Below are 14,755 nucleotides of genomic sequence, written 5' to 3'. Positions count from 1 at the left end.
CTGCTGGCTTTTCTTCTAGGAAGAAAACCCATCTGTTTGTGTATTCTGGATGGACATTATTAATGCTATGATCTGGGACCTGACAGCAGGGGTTCCTGTGTCTGTGTGAACATCTTTTGATTCTAATGTGACTCCACCAAGAGATCCCTGCATAGAGGACTACCCCATTTTAGAGGACGGTATGCTATGTCCCTTGGCAAGGCCTAGATGTGAGGTGCTCTGAACTAGAGTTACAGATAGAACAAGAGCTTAATTAAGAGCTAAGCTGAGTTACTATAACAAAGCCTGAGGCTGCAAGGAAACTTTCCACCCAAAGTACATTTCCTAAATGTTGATAGCAGATGACTCTCCCATCCCATAGGCTGGGGATGTGCTGAATTTCCACTCTCAGTGTTACTTGTTCTCAAATCGCAGGACTTCTGATTTTTGGTTTTTGAATGAGCTTGATCTGATAAGCTAAGATAAACACACTTTTAAAATAAAGTGTAAAGATCATTAATAACTCTGTTGCTCAGATTCACAGTCATGGTTAATATAAATTCCTTTTTCCTTTGGCACCTAAGCAAAATATAGCCTAGATTAATTCTTCTGGTGGTAGATAAGGAGGAGTGTAATCAGAGGGGACCAGTAGTGCTATTTGAATGACATGTCTTGCAATCTGCTTTTTTACTGGATGATGAGTTAATGTTCCAAAAGCATTTTCTCTTTTTCTGTACCCCACCTCTATTCACTAGCTTTATTCTGCTTTTTTCCCACCTTTACCTCAACCTTCTCTATGATGCCAAAGATACCTTGGTATAGGTAGTCCCATTTCAGAGATTCCCTGCTCACAGAACATCTGTCTGTTTTCAGTACTTTGCACAAACAGAAAAACAGCTTGGGATCTGTTGTGCTGTTGCCTGGATGAGTGTAGAGTTGGTTTGGATTAGTCCAGCGGAAGGGAGCTGTTTATGAATGGACTCAGCCCACAGATGCATGAGGTCTGAGAATGATAAGTGCAAGACTTCATCTCTCTGGGTCAATAGTCTTTGGGACAAGGCAAAGAGGAGACAGAAGTTGAGGAGTCGCTGCTGTTTTGGCGTCTCTATTTCAGGTCACAGTCCTGTCAGGTCAACAAAAGTCATGCAATGTGAATGGTGCCAGAAATCACTTGATGTTTGTGCATGAATATTTATCCTCAGTCTTTTTACTATCAACTTCATTTTGCATTCTGATGAACTCATCATTACACACCTTCTTTGAAGCCCCCAAAGGCCCTTTGTTTTGTAGTACACCAGGCAGTGAGCCAAACGTAGGTCTGTAGATGCATTTCTGTCACCTTCTTCTTGGAGCTTTCTTCCAGGAGGTCATCTGTGTTTGGACTGGAGTCCCTCCTTACTGTGGGGAGGGGTGGATAAAGCCCTTACAGCTGTGCAGTGGTGACCCCAGACATTGTCCTGGGGCATGTCCCAGGGCAGCTGCCTGGGCTGTTGTGTTGCTTACAGCAGCATATGCATTGACTGCTCATCAGTGGGATGGTATGGATCGTGCTCGACCCCTGACCTTTGTCTCACACCCTTGTTCTAGACCCTGGTGCAAGCCGGTGTGCTTGACTGCCTTTCCCTCCTCCCTTTAGCTCATACATAGTTGTTTGGCACACATCCAAACTGAATGCAGTATGGAGGAAAAGGTCTGCAGTTCCCAGAGTGTATATACACATGTGGTCAAATCCCCAGCTCATTAAATTAGTATGTGGAGTGGAGACCAGCTACTGATTTATGTTTTCATCTATGCAAGGTAAATTGGATTGAAACTTCACACTGTTTAAAAAGCAGAGCTGAGATTCTTGCTTACATTTGAGTTCTAAATTAGAAAGCACATGACTACGCTTCATGGACCTGAAAGAGCTGGGTCTGAGTTAATATGATGCTTATACCATTGATTTCACTGGAGCCTTTTGTATCAGAAACCACATGTACACAGCCCCACATTGTGAAGCGAGATTAATTTAGCTGTTGGAAAATTATGTGCTGTATAAGAATGTTCTGTGAATGAGCTGGATTGCAAATTCTGCTTCTTACTATTTGCAGTGCAAGGCACCAGTAACATGAACAGGGTACTTACTGGTTTCAGCTGAACTTTGCAGAAATGTGAATGACAGGCACCCAAAGTAAGGAGATAGATGGTGGAGAACTAAACAGTGTGAGGCCTACTGTGTCAGATATTAAAATCCTGAATCTAAATGGTAACATAGATATAAAAGTAATTGCAAAGATTTTAGAACTGCAGTCCCTCTAAGAGCACAGAAGGGGTGGCATCTCTTACAAAAAGTTGATCTGTGATTATTCTCAGCTATAATTACAGGGAGCACCACAGAGAGGGTTACTAAGAATATTTCTGTGCTCCAGTTTAAGAGGTTATTTTAACGTTTCTCAAATGTATCCGCTTTTAGAGCCAAAATTCTTGTTCCCTCTCTTTCAGTTGTTACAGCAATAGTTGAAGGAGAGCAACCTTCCTGTGATGTACCTACCCTGGAGAACAGAAGCACTCTGGCTCATAGAGGTAAATTACCTGTATGCAAGCTCAGTTTTTGACGCACTTCCTAACAGTACAAATTCACTCAGTGCAAGTCCCTAAAGGAACATGGGAAGTAGGCTGTTACCCTGAAGTGAAAGCCACTGTATATTGTCCTAGTGATCCCTTATGAGCAATTGCACTTCAACTTTACTCACTTTTATGTTGGTAAAATTTTTGATTACTTGGCATTTGCAAATGCTGGATATATGAAGCTTAAGTAGCATAGATTACAGTTTTCTACTGGACCAGAGACAGTAAAACCATGAGCCTCTTCTGTTGTGGTTCCTGCTACTTATTAACCAACCAGTAACTGTTATTTCTCCCAAGTACATAGCCGTACTTCTGCAGAAATTATCCTTGCACCAGTACCAAAGATATTAAAAGTTCTCCTTACTCATAGCAATGAGATGCAGAAAGATCAACTTTTCTTGAACTCAGTGTTGCTGATAACTTTTACTTTTTGACATTTGCATTCTTCCATGTGTCTGGATCAGTTCCAGTCTTACATGTTCATGTGTTCTCCTAGACCAAACAACTTTCCGCCTCAGTGCCTAGCCACCAATTACTAGCTGAAAATTGTACATTTTGCTGCTTGCCTGGTCCCTCCCCATATCTCTGCCATCAGAGGAGGCCAAGCAAGCATTCCCTAATGCACTACAAGTAAAGCCAGCCTGGTTAGCTCATATCCATGTTCATCACCAGGTGAAACGAATCTGGCTGACTTAGCTTGAAAGAGATTAGGAGGCACTTTGTGATCCCTCTCACCAATGGAACAGTATGTTGGGTACATGGAAGGCAACAACAAACACTATAGACAGAGCTGTCACTTCCCAAAAGAGCTTCTCCGTGGCCTCAGATTTTCTCACCACTCCCATCCTTGAACCCAGTCTTGTACTCCTGAACTTTCATGTTTTTTTCTACATATATTGCCTTTATTTTTACCTTAGTGGCCACAACTAAAGATGTATTTTGACATCTTAAATGAGTCTTCTCTGTTCAGCTTGGCCTGCCTGTCTTTATTAATTAAACTAGTGTCTTCATATCAGGTTCCTTCAGCTCAGCTCTTTCTGTTTCAGCTCTTGCTTTCCATTTGCCTTCATTATACCCTGCCATCCTTGAACTGCACTGAACTCTTCCTCATTTCACATCTTCCTGTACAATATTTGGATCTGCTATGTCTCTGCCTAAATTTATCACGACTGATGCAAAATCTTCTTTGACACAGATCCAGGAGTAAGGGGACAGACAGGCGTCTCCTCTCTTTGTCACATTCATTTGTCCTCTAACATAAAATCAACTGAAAATGAAGGACATTCTCTTTTGTGACCATAACTTTACATTCTTCTTTTTCCTGCTAGTTTTGCTTCTGGGATACATTTTAATATGTCATCATCCATGGAAACTGCACTGTTTATATTTGCAGCTTTTCAATATGCTTGGAGTCGGTGTTTTCCAGGTGAACAGTGTATTAAGATTTAATCTGAACCTAGTCAGATAATATTGACCCACAATGAAAAAGCTGTATGAATGAGATAGTAGCAGACAGCTTAAAGTGCTGAGTGCCATGTGCTGACTGAAAAATGATACCCCAGAAGTTTGGTAGTGGAGAGCAGATGGGACATTTATGAATGGAAAAGCTTCTTGATTATTTAAATATTATGATTCTATTTTAAAAACTTTCTCCGTTTGTTCAAGTTTTGCCAGGCTTTGCCTGCTGCAGTAGTGTGTACAGCAGGGAGCTTCCAGAAGCTGCTCGCCCCTCTGTAAGCTGTCATGACTTGTTACTAACTTCAAGGCTGTTTTGCTGGAGTAGACTTCCCCAAAATGAGAACAAATAAGAACTGAGCCCTAGACTTCAGCTTTCTGATGCTCCTCTCTATGCCCATTTCAGCCGTACTTCCCACCGTTCAGTGTCAGCAGTCATCAGGAAACATGTTTTTTGTTTCCCAAATCAGGGTCTCCTGAAACAAATCCCTAGGTATTACAGTACTGCTGCAGCTTGCAAGCCGCATTGTGTTAGGGCCACAAACAATGAGTTGGACATTGCCCAAAGTAGCTTTTAGTCCAGGTCATGGATGTGAAGGATAGACAAGGGAAGCTGTTTCCGCATATATCTGAGTTGCTTGGGTTAAGTGTAATGAATTATTCTAGCAAACATATTCCAAATCTTCCCCATCATTTTTTTTACAAGTTCCAAATTTAGATGTTGCTCTAAATGAAAAGGAACAATTCAAATGCCTTTCTGAATGCATTTGAAATGAAATAAGTTACTGTAATTTCGCTGGCAAGCCAGCTCTTTGGAGGGGGCAAAAGTTGCAAATGGAAAAACAAACAAACAAATGAGTGAGTAACTGTGGGAGGTGATGCCAGAATCAGAAACAAGGCTGGATAGGAGGAAAGGAAAGGGGTGGGAAAGGCTCTTGTTTGCCCTGGGACAATCTGTAGAAAACAAAACAAAATGTGGGAGAGAGTTGAACAGAAAAAAAAAAGAAACAAAACAAAACAAAACAAAACAAAAACACTCTCTTGGTCTTGTTCTTGCTCTTCTTCTGCTGCTGCTTTTATTTATGTATTTATTTATTTTTTAATCCAGACAACCATGCTACCAGGACCCATGATGTTGCTTTTAAAGAGGACCTCAAAGACTTTGAGAAGTAAAACAGAAGTTTCCATCTTCATTGTTCAGATTCTTCCTTTAGAGGAGTTTCTGCAGCTACAGGACTAGGAGGTAAGTCTCCTGGTCTCGACTGTAAGGAGGAAAAATGAATGAGATTGCCAGATGCATGGAGTCCGCAGTCAGTGAGCTGAGAAAAGCATGACTTCAAGCTACCTTTCTGCTTTCCAAATCGTGTACTGGTGAGAAATTAAAACCTAGTTTAGGTCAGCCTGCAGGTATAGAGTGTGCTTCACCTCCCTTGAACTGAGGATGGGAAGTAAAGGAAGGAGTGCTGCAGAGCTGCTGGTTCTCAGCTCTCCAAAGACTTCCTGCTAAGGGGAATCTTCAGTTGTCCATTTAGGGTAGTATTAGAGCTGCACCGAACTGCTGAGGCATGCAAAGAAGCTGCAGATGGAGCTGGGAGTACAGCTCCGTGCTTCTCTGTTGAGCCACCCAGTTACAGCAAATGCCTGCTAGAGGTGGGTACTAAGGCTGCTGGTAATGGCTAGAGGCAGAGCAGGGGGTCTGGTTTTAATAAAAAGGTAGTTTACGAACAGCATTTTTCTTATTTTAATGATAAAATGGATATGAAACAGTTACACTCCAGGCCCTTATTTTTCAGTGCTATTATTTTTTTAGAACACTGAAAACAAAATAAGCAGAAGGAGGGGAAAAAAAAAGGAAAAAGAAAACCCTTCAGACAACAATCACCTTTTGAGTTAAATTCTCATGCTTGGTCTTAGCCCAGAGGGATTTGTCTTGAGTGAAGTTTGAAGAAAATCCTTTCAGCAGTTTCTGAGTTATTTAAATGTAACCATGGAGGTTTGGATTCAGATGCTTTTTTGCACTTGTATAACTCAAAAATAGCTTTGCTTTAAAACTTCTAAATTAACCCTCCTTAACTTTTCAACTTGTCTCCTATCCTACTGTACGGCTTATAAAATTTTAAAGCTAATAGTATAACAAACTCAAATAATGATACTGCAGATGTTCAAATGAATCTTGGGAGGAATAAATTATAGGAGTCACAGTAGGTTGTTTCTGAAGAAAGAGCGGCTGCATGCTTTAAACTATGTGCTCTTGCTGGTCTGAAATAGGCACAATCTTTTCTACTATTAAAAAGCATAAGTAGTTTGGGTGTGGATTTTAATACTTGGTTAGACACAAGAAATTAAACACCTAAGTCCTGTTCCTTTGTTACCTCCTGACAGCAGTGCTTCAGACTTGTCAGAACAGTCTCTGAAGTTCTATTGTTTTCTTTCTAACACAGTCCTGATCAACGGGACACTTAAATGCCTCCTAAATATTTACGGACTTCAAAGTCACTGAAATGCTCCGTGATTGTCCTACTGTTATCATTTTATTGCCAGAAGATTGAGGCAATGTGAGGAGAAGTGATTTGGTCTGCCATGGCTTTTTCCCTTTTCCCTTTTGTTCTTCCAATCCTCCTGTTGCTTTCTTATGTTTCTTCCTCTTTGTCTTCTTTCCAGTGTTTCTGCCTTACTTACTAGTCCTGTCCTCTCTGTCTCCTATCTCTCTTTCAAACATCTTTCTCCATTTATTCTTCTCTAACAATTGCACTGAAGAGGGCCCATGAAAGAGGGAAATGATTTTTTACTTTGGCAGCAGCTTTTTACTTTTATCTTTTCCCTAACTGTCTGGGATGGGTCCAGGCAGCTCTCCCCAGGCTCGTCATCTCTCTTCACGTAGCTCGTGACCCTGAGCCCCAGCCAGCAATCTGATGTCTGCCATGAGAACACCTCCCATGATCTGCAGCCATGATCAGACAAAGGTGTTGCAATGCTGTGCGTTACTTTACCTGCTTACCACACTTGCTCTGCCTCTTTCTAGGAACGGGACACCCATGCCAGGTCTTTCCCACAGAACAATGACAGATAGTGCTGCTGCCTTCTGCACGTCTCACCTCTGTGCTCCTGTGCCCTTCTTCCTCTAACATGCTTTTGTGGTCCAGCCTACTGGCTGGCGCTATTATCTGAGATCCAGGAGGCTTGTATTCAGCTCTGCCCAGGGCGATTTGGGCTTCAATCTCTCGACCCCCTGATTTAGCACTCTACCCAAGGGATTATCAGCTGTTCTGAAAGGACTGTGTCCTGACTCCTTCCTTCAGTGGGAAGCTTGTGCTGGACTTGTCAGCCACATAGTGGGAGTGTCAGGCCCTGCCCCAAGAAACACTTCATACAAAACATGGAAATGTTCACTGGAAAGGGGGAACAGGACCCAGGTTTCTTGCCCTCAGTAATGCTTTGAGAGCAAGCACACATGGCAATCCAGTTAATGTTTAATTATTCCATACAAACTGGAACAGCTCCGAGGAGATGGAGAGCCCCACTCCAGCAGGTCTTTTTAGCTTGCGCTGGTCTCACTTGGCTTCTGTAGGTCCAACTGTGGGAATGTGTTGTGAGGAAATATGTGGAGGCTGGAAGGGAGGGAAGAAAAAGTTGGTTCTGGACATCCCCCGTTATCCATGGTGACAGGTCTGTATCCTTAGCTGACACAAGCACCTGCTGCTGCTGCCTCAGTTGGCGTTCTGGACAGGAGTGACAATGAAAATGAGGTGGAAGGAAAAGAAGTCTGCTAAAAGACAGGGCAGCAGACCGGGGCACTATAAGGGAAATTGCTTTTAAAGGTGGAAATACAGCAAAAATAGACTAAAGAGTATTAAAAGACAAAATCAATGCCAAAGCAGAGGAAGCCAGAATGATTTCCAGAGTTCAGCTATAGGCAGTTGTCCCCCAACACAAGCCAGGCACTGTCAGTGTGTGGGAGACATCCAGGAATTTTCTCTCCTACAAAAATATTAGGGATGTTATATGTTTTAACTGTAATGGAAAAACTGGAGCGCTAGTGCTCAATTCCAAAGGAAAACACTAGCCATTGGAAGTGATGTGGTACTGGGGCTGTGTGTGTGTGTTTGGCTGCTGCCTTTTCTCCTAGCGATTCTATAGCTTCCTTCATTCTTCGCTTCTCTCATATTACAGAAAGAAGGTAATTTTTCCTGGCCATTTACTAAAGCTCATTAAAGACCGAAGAGAACAAACAATGCTACTCCTTAGAGACTACCATTCAAAGTCATTCTACAATTCTCTGTTCTAATACTCGAGACAAATTAATTATTCCTTAGTGAAAAGTATATAATTCCTATTCTTCATTTTTGGGGTGGGGAGTGGAGAATAATAATAGGAAGTTTATATCTGAGTCGAAAGCTGTCTTTGCTGAAGGGAAATGAGAAAAAATGTGTGTTCCAAGAAGAGTAAAAGCAATTATTCTAATAATAATTCTAGGGATATTAATGTCTTTTTAAAGTAGATTGCTTTCAAATAAACACCAAAGTTGAAGGGATAGGAAAGGCTGGTTTATTTATTAATCATTCCAAAAGTGCATTTTTCTAAATGAACAAGTGCATGAGCAACTTCGCTGGCACATATTAAATTTAGTTAAATGGCAACTTGTAAACGTCTAAAAACTTCTGTAACCAGAGACTAATTTGTTTAACGTGTTGAAAATGTTATGTGGATGTGAGGAACTACATATTAAACTTCAAAGCAAAATGCTCCAGAGATTACACCATCTTAAAGACTGCATATTGGAAAAGCCTTTATACATTAAACATAAAGGATTTTTAATTCTCTTCTGTTTTGAATACTTGTCAATCCGCGTGACTCACGCTCAGGATTGTAAACTGTCATTTAAGGTGTGATGTCCAAGTTGAGGCCTGGACCATGATTTGCAAGGGGCTGGCTTTTCTCTTTCATCTCTATTAATTAATCCTGTCTCAGTTTGCCCAGCGTACACTTCTGTTGACATCACCTTTTCCATATACTTTAAAGAGTCCCCCGAGAGATCTACTGCAGAACAAAAACTGGACAGAGAATACATTTGGAAACCATTTTATTTCTCAATTACCAACCAAAACGTATGGAAAAGATTTACACTCTATCTGATTTACACAATAATTATACTTTGAAAGCTTAGAAATAAATGGCTTGATCCTTGGAATCATTAGTTACTATACCAAATGTAATTGGTGTAAACTAATGAGTTTACTGGATGGCTGACCCTTAATTACTGATTATACTTAAATGCTAGCCAATCAAAAATGAGTTTACTTATAAAAGTACAGTATAGTATTAACAAGCATTACATTTCCAAGTAAGCAGCTTTATGATTAGTTGTAGCACACAACTCGAGCCTGTTCAGGGCTATCAAAAGCAGCTTTTTAATAATAGTGCTCTAAGCAACCATCACTCTCTTACCTCAGCGTCTATCAGACAAACAGAAAGAAACCACATAATTAATCATCTCATGCAGTAGAAATAAAGCATCTGGGCCAGATCCAGCCAGGATATGCATAGCCTTAGTCAAAAGAGCTGCAAGAGGCTGGGGATTTGGTTTAAAATAGGATACCTGACATGGGGAATTCTCTCCCTCTGTGGGGGCAATATGTGGTATGGAAGTTAAATAGTGATTGATTGTGTGCAGTCCTGTATGATATGGAGAAGCCTATCAGCTTGGTGTACACTATTGGTGTAGTAATTCCTTGAATCGAGGAGGATTCTTTGAGCACATTCTGTATGTGGTAAGAAGACATCTGCTTACTCTGCTGCAATCCCAAAAAATGCAGAAATCACAACTCCTCGCCATTTATTATGTCAATTGAAGAATGAACTTTTAAATAAAATAGCAAATGGGAAGAAAATATTTTTATTTGTTTCTGGTTGATCTGTAAGAGTTAATGTTTTTACCTAACCAGGAAAACTAAAAATTCCCACTAAAAAAAAATTGAAAGCAGACTTGTATAAAGAGCGTGATTCCAGAGTTGTGACTTTAAATAGATATACCAAATATTTGGATAAAATAATAGGACTTTACAGTACTTTCAGTCACATCCTTGGAGGCACTTAAGTAACTCCAATGTTTTAAAGATGTGGAAATTCTCCATCCCCTATAACTTTCCTGTGAATCCTAGACTTCAGATAGGAGGCCGATACTGGAAGGTAGATGCATTAGAAGACCAAGTCTAATGCACTGCAGCCACAGGGATCTAGTTGGAAGAGTATGTATTTGCTGGAGCTCTGCAGCCCATGTGCTCTTCAGATGATCTCATGGACCTCAAGAGTTGCCAGGATTCATCCTGTCTGGTTTACAGGTCTCTCTCTCCCATTTCTGCTTTTCTCTATGATGCCTTCAGTGCTTGCATTTCATGAAGAGCTAGGCTCAGCAGAGGACCATCATCATCTGGTGGTTCTTTGGCTCTGGTGCTGTAACACATGCCCATTTATTGGAAGAAAAATTTTCTTAAAACTCAGAAGATGAAGAGTGAATAAGTTCTTAGAGTGCCTGCACATGGGTTAAAGTGAAATTCATGCATTTACTGAACTCCTATTTGTTAGATGTCTGGGGTCAAGTGAAGGTTAAAGTTGTTTACTGCTTTCAAGCTCTGGCCTTAGAAGTTAATGCAGAGCTCTGCTGCGAGCAGCTAGAGAGTAAGTCCCTGGAACCATGAATTGCTGGTTTGATATCAAGGTCTTTGGGTCTTACTAATAAAATTAGTTTGTTTCTTAAGGAAATCCTAGCAGGGACATTATGGTCATATAAAGTCATTATGCTGTTTTACAGCAGAACTTTAAAGATGTTTTGGAATGATCAGAGCTTGTGGGAAGGAATCATATTTTTTTATTATTTTTGGGATATCTTTAAACTATCACAGCTACAATACTGCCACTTGGAATAGGTGCTGTACAGATCAAAAGAACAGGCAAAAAATATGTTGAGGCCTGAGCCAGGCAATTGGGGCGTACCTGTCCGGAGAAAGCTTGTTGAATTGAATGGACTCTATGCACCTCTGGCAGTCTGCTCCCTTTCTGTAGGAACTAGATATTTGGGGTAATCAACGTGTTTTATTGCAATTCCACAAGAGCAGATAGAGAGCCTAGGACACTTTACAAGCTTTGCTTTTCACAGTTCTCTGTTGGAGTGTGCAGGGGTGAGCAGTTTTAAGAGTCACGGAAAAGGAAGAGGGCTTATTTTTCTTAACTTGAGATCCTGTGAACTCAAAGACAGAGGAAACAATAAACTAGTCAAGAACTCCCCTCTACATGCCCTGCTCAGCAATGCTGGTGAGAACAATGCTGCCATTTCTGCTCTGCTAATGCTGAGGCAACACCCTGTACTGCAGAAGGGAGACAAGGAACCATTGGTTTGGGAGGAAGGGGAACATGCTATGGACAGGTTTGACCTCCTCAGCCTGTGGCGTGGAGGACAGAGGAGCTTCTGGGTGGACCAGGGCAACAGGCACTGCAGGGTATTTTCCCTCCTCCTCTGAGATATGCCTAACTGCTTCTGCAAAAGAAAGCATCAAAACCCATCTTGTTCATAGAAATACAACATATTTTAAAGCTGTAGTTAATGGATAAGCTGCTTTCTGATTGGGTGAGTCGCACAATAAATCTCTTCCTGAGCCAAGTGCAACGCAGCTTATTCAGTAACAGTGAAATGAGCCACTGTCACTTTGCTGCACTTGCATACATCAGACAAAACGCTTCCGTCTTCATCAGTCTTTTAGTAAAATAGAAATAAAACAATTGTTACAGAATGGTGTCACTGGATCTCTGACACCTGCTTTAAAAATAAATCTCTTAGCTTTGTCTTCACTATTACTTTCAATAAATGTCCTAGCATTGTCACAGCATTTATCTAGCAGCAGGAAACCATTATCCTATGACAACAATCTATTCCATTAACATTAGCTCTTAATTGTAAGATTGTTTATAAGACAGCAAAAGCTACTGAATTATAGTAGAATGATAAAAAGAGTTATGGTCATGGAGTTCAGTAGTCACTCCAGTTCTGAAAAACAACTTAAGAAAAGTAGAGGGCTATATTTTTGTATGAAAAATAATGTAATAGTCTTATGCAAGAAAATGTTTTTAAATAATGGATTACATCAGCAAAATAACTATTAAAGAGTTAAAAACTTACTGAGAAACCCTTGCTTTGATAAATGGTATGACAAAAAAAGCTGAATAGAAAGCTTAGAAACTTGTACAACTCTTCCTGAAAGCAAGGCTGCACTGAGTCAAACAGAGAAATCATAATAACAGAAGCGCGTTTGTCTGGCGGAGCGAACAGAAGGAATGTTGCAAAATTGAGATATGAAGAACCTAACTGCAGAATAGAAGAACTGTCATTCTGATTGTTTGTCATTATTGTTTCATGTCCAGTTAAGTGAACTTAGAGTGACAGTTGTGTCATAACTACTGGCATCTATGTAAATTTCAAATCAAATGTGATAGAGGCATTTCTGCCAGACACAAGTCACCAGGCTGCTCTTCCTCTTTATTTTTGTAACCCTCCATTTTCTCATACTGTGCTGCTAGTCCTTAAATTAAAAAGACAACTTCAAGAGGAGATCCCTTTAATGTGTGCCTTTCAGTTCTCACTCCATATCTTACTTTCTCTCAGCTCTTTGAAACAATGGCTAATGTCAAAATTTCTATCAGAAACAATCATCACAAACATCCAGACATATTAGCTGAAATTACTCCTTCCCATCGATCATATATCATTCACCAAAATCCTTTGAAACTCTAGGTTGTAGACTTCCCCTGAAGACATACGGAGAAAATGGTTCAAGTAAATGCTCCTCCATTATTTCAGTGAAGCCCAAGCATCTGCTCTGTGGGTAGGTGCAAAATACATGGAAGATAAATCAGTCGTGGATCCCTTCTCTAAATTACAGCCTCATTCAGAGGTTACGGGAACTTCACAAGGATATCAGACATACTTCTCTCATAGTAAGTAACTCATTTCCTGGTGGCAGATACTCTAATGACATAGGATTTGCTACTGGACACGTCTTTAAAAAGTATTTCAATGCAATTATTAAGGTATTATGTGTGGATAATGCCATCAAAAACATTAAACATGCTGTTTATTCACTTGGGCATAAAACTACTTTCTTCTGCAAATTTAAACTTACTTTAATTAAATAATTAATAAAGGCTAGAATAAAGTTTCCATTTTTCATTGTAATGAATTATTCCAGAGCATTGTTTTTACTAAATTCTGCATAGGACTGCTTTCAGAAACCATACCCAAGCCCAGCTACATTGTTAAAAAAAATGTTCCTTTGACAAATGAAATTTTAAAAATGGCTACAAGAAAATAAATAGTCAGCTATGAGTAGAAAACATTTAATATGTTTTGATGATTTCTTATCTCAGACAGGAAAGAAGACAAGCTGACTTTCTCTGCAGAATTTTTTGAAGTGAATTCTGATTGAAAAGATGTGGTGGTGATTTAACAAAAACATATTATTATAAGACATGACGTATGTTCAGAAGCATAAATGATGGCATTATAAATGTGTACCTCTGCATTAGGTAAGAGCATTTTGGTCAATTGAGTTAGCTTGGGTTTTTGTTTGGTTGTTTTGTTTTGTTTTTTAATTCCTATCCAATGGGTCTTTTTTGTTCCCTAAGTTTAAAGCAGTTCAGTTGCTACTTCTATCTGCTGTTTTCAAACAGCACCAAACTGTGCTGTCCCATCCTCTAATCTGAACATTTATTATGGTGACTAGCGAACAGTGGCAACATGTTAATACAAGCTCTGTAAAAGCATCTGTGAAGAAAATATTCTTTTACTCTGGAGGGTAAGTTCCATATGATTTTATATTTTTAAGTATTTGCAAAATTAAGGAATTTTTTCTTGTTAAAGATGGCAGTATCTGAACCTAAAAATATTCATGTTTATATTGGTGACAAAATAACACTTTACAGATATGCAATCACAAAATTCAATTGCCAGTATACCCTTAAGAATATCAGAATAATGTAACTGATTTGCTTAAAGAGTGCCTTGTTTTATTAGACTGTGGAGTTTAAAGCCCTCTTTCAAAATTCACACAGCATTTCCAACTGTAAGATTGTTTTATATGGTGAACTTATTATATGCATGGTCTAGCGGCATCTGAAGACTTTTAACTTAAAACATAAAGTACATGTAAGTTCAAACTCTGATGTCTCTGACTTAAACTCAGTTTCAGGCTTTCCTGCTACTGATGGCTCATGGCAATATATCAATTCGTCCAATGGGGATGTACACAGGACAGATTAGTGAACGTAATTTTTGCTGTATGAGGTCATTACAAATATAGACTTAGCTCTTCCTAAAGTGGACTTCATTGTTAATATAAATATATATCTATAGTTACTGACATTTATATTATTTGGCTCCTGTCCTAAGTTACGGATACAGCGATGATAAAAGGGTCTTGCAAGCCCTTACCTAAGTGAATCATGCTTACTAATTATCTTCCATGGTACTGGGTTCCTGTAAATAAAGTTACTCACTGTACTAAATAAAGTATTTATAAGCAAGTCAAAATTGATACATATATTTCTAAGAGTGAGTTATCTTTCTCTTTGGGGCAAACAGTCCAGTCTACTGTTTGGAAGAGAATGCTGAGAGTAAAGCCGTCCAGGATTCCTTCCAGCTTCTACTAAGGTGCATACTCTCCCGCAT

The 14,755-nt window shown here is 39.7% G+C and overlaps 1 long non-coding RNA gene across 1 annotated transcript in view; it reads left to right on the top strand.

Annotated features, from left to right (window-relative positions):
* The window catches only part of LOC311440454, an 83,244-nt gene extending 68,627 nt beyond the window's left edge, over nucleotides 1-14,617 (top strand). The window contains exons 8-11 of the long non-coding RNA XR_014695429.1: nucleotides 2,461-2,541; nucleotides 5,150-5,284; nucleotides 12,824-13,026; nucleotides 13,456-14,617. This is a non-coding gene — a long non-coding RNA (uncharacterized lncRNA). The remainder of the gene's footprint in view (nucleotides 1-2,460; nucleotides 2,542-5,149; nucleotides 5,285-12,823; nucleotides 13,027-13,455) is intronic.
* Nucleotides 14,618-14,755: the final 138 nt, after the last annotated feature.

The sequence above is a fragment of the Aythya ferina genome, assembly GCF_964211825.1.
Source record: "Aythya ferina genome assembly, chromosome: 8".
Taxonomy (NCBI): Eukaryota; Metazoa; Chordata; class Aves; order Anseriformes; family Anatidae; genus Aythya; species Aythya ferina.
Note: the sequence above shows the minus strand (reverse complement) of the source record. Positions and strands in the feature narration are given on the sequence as shown.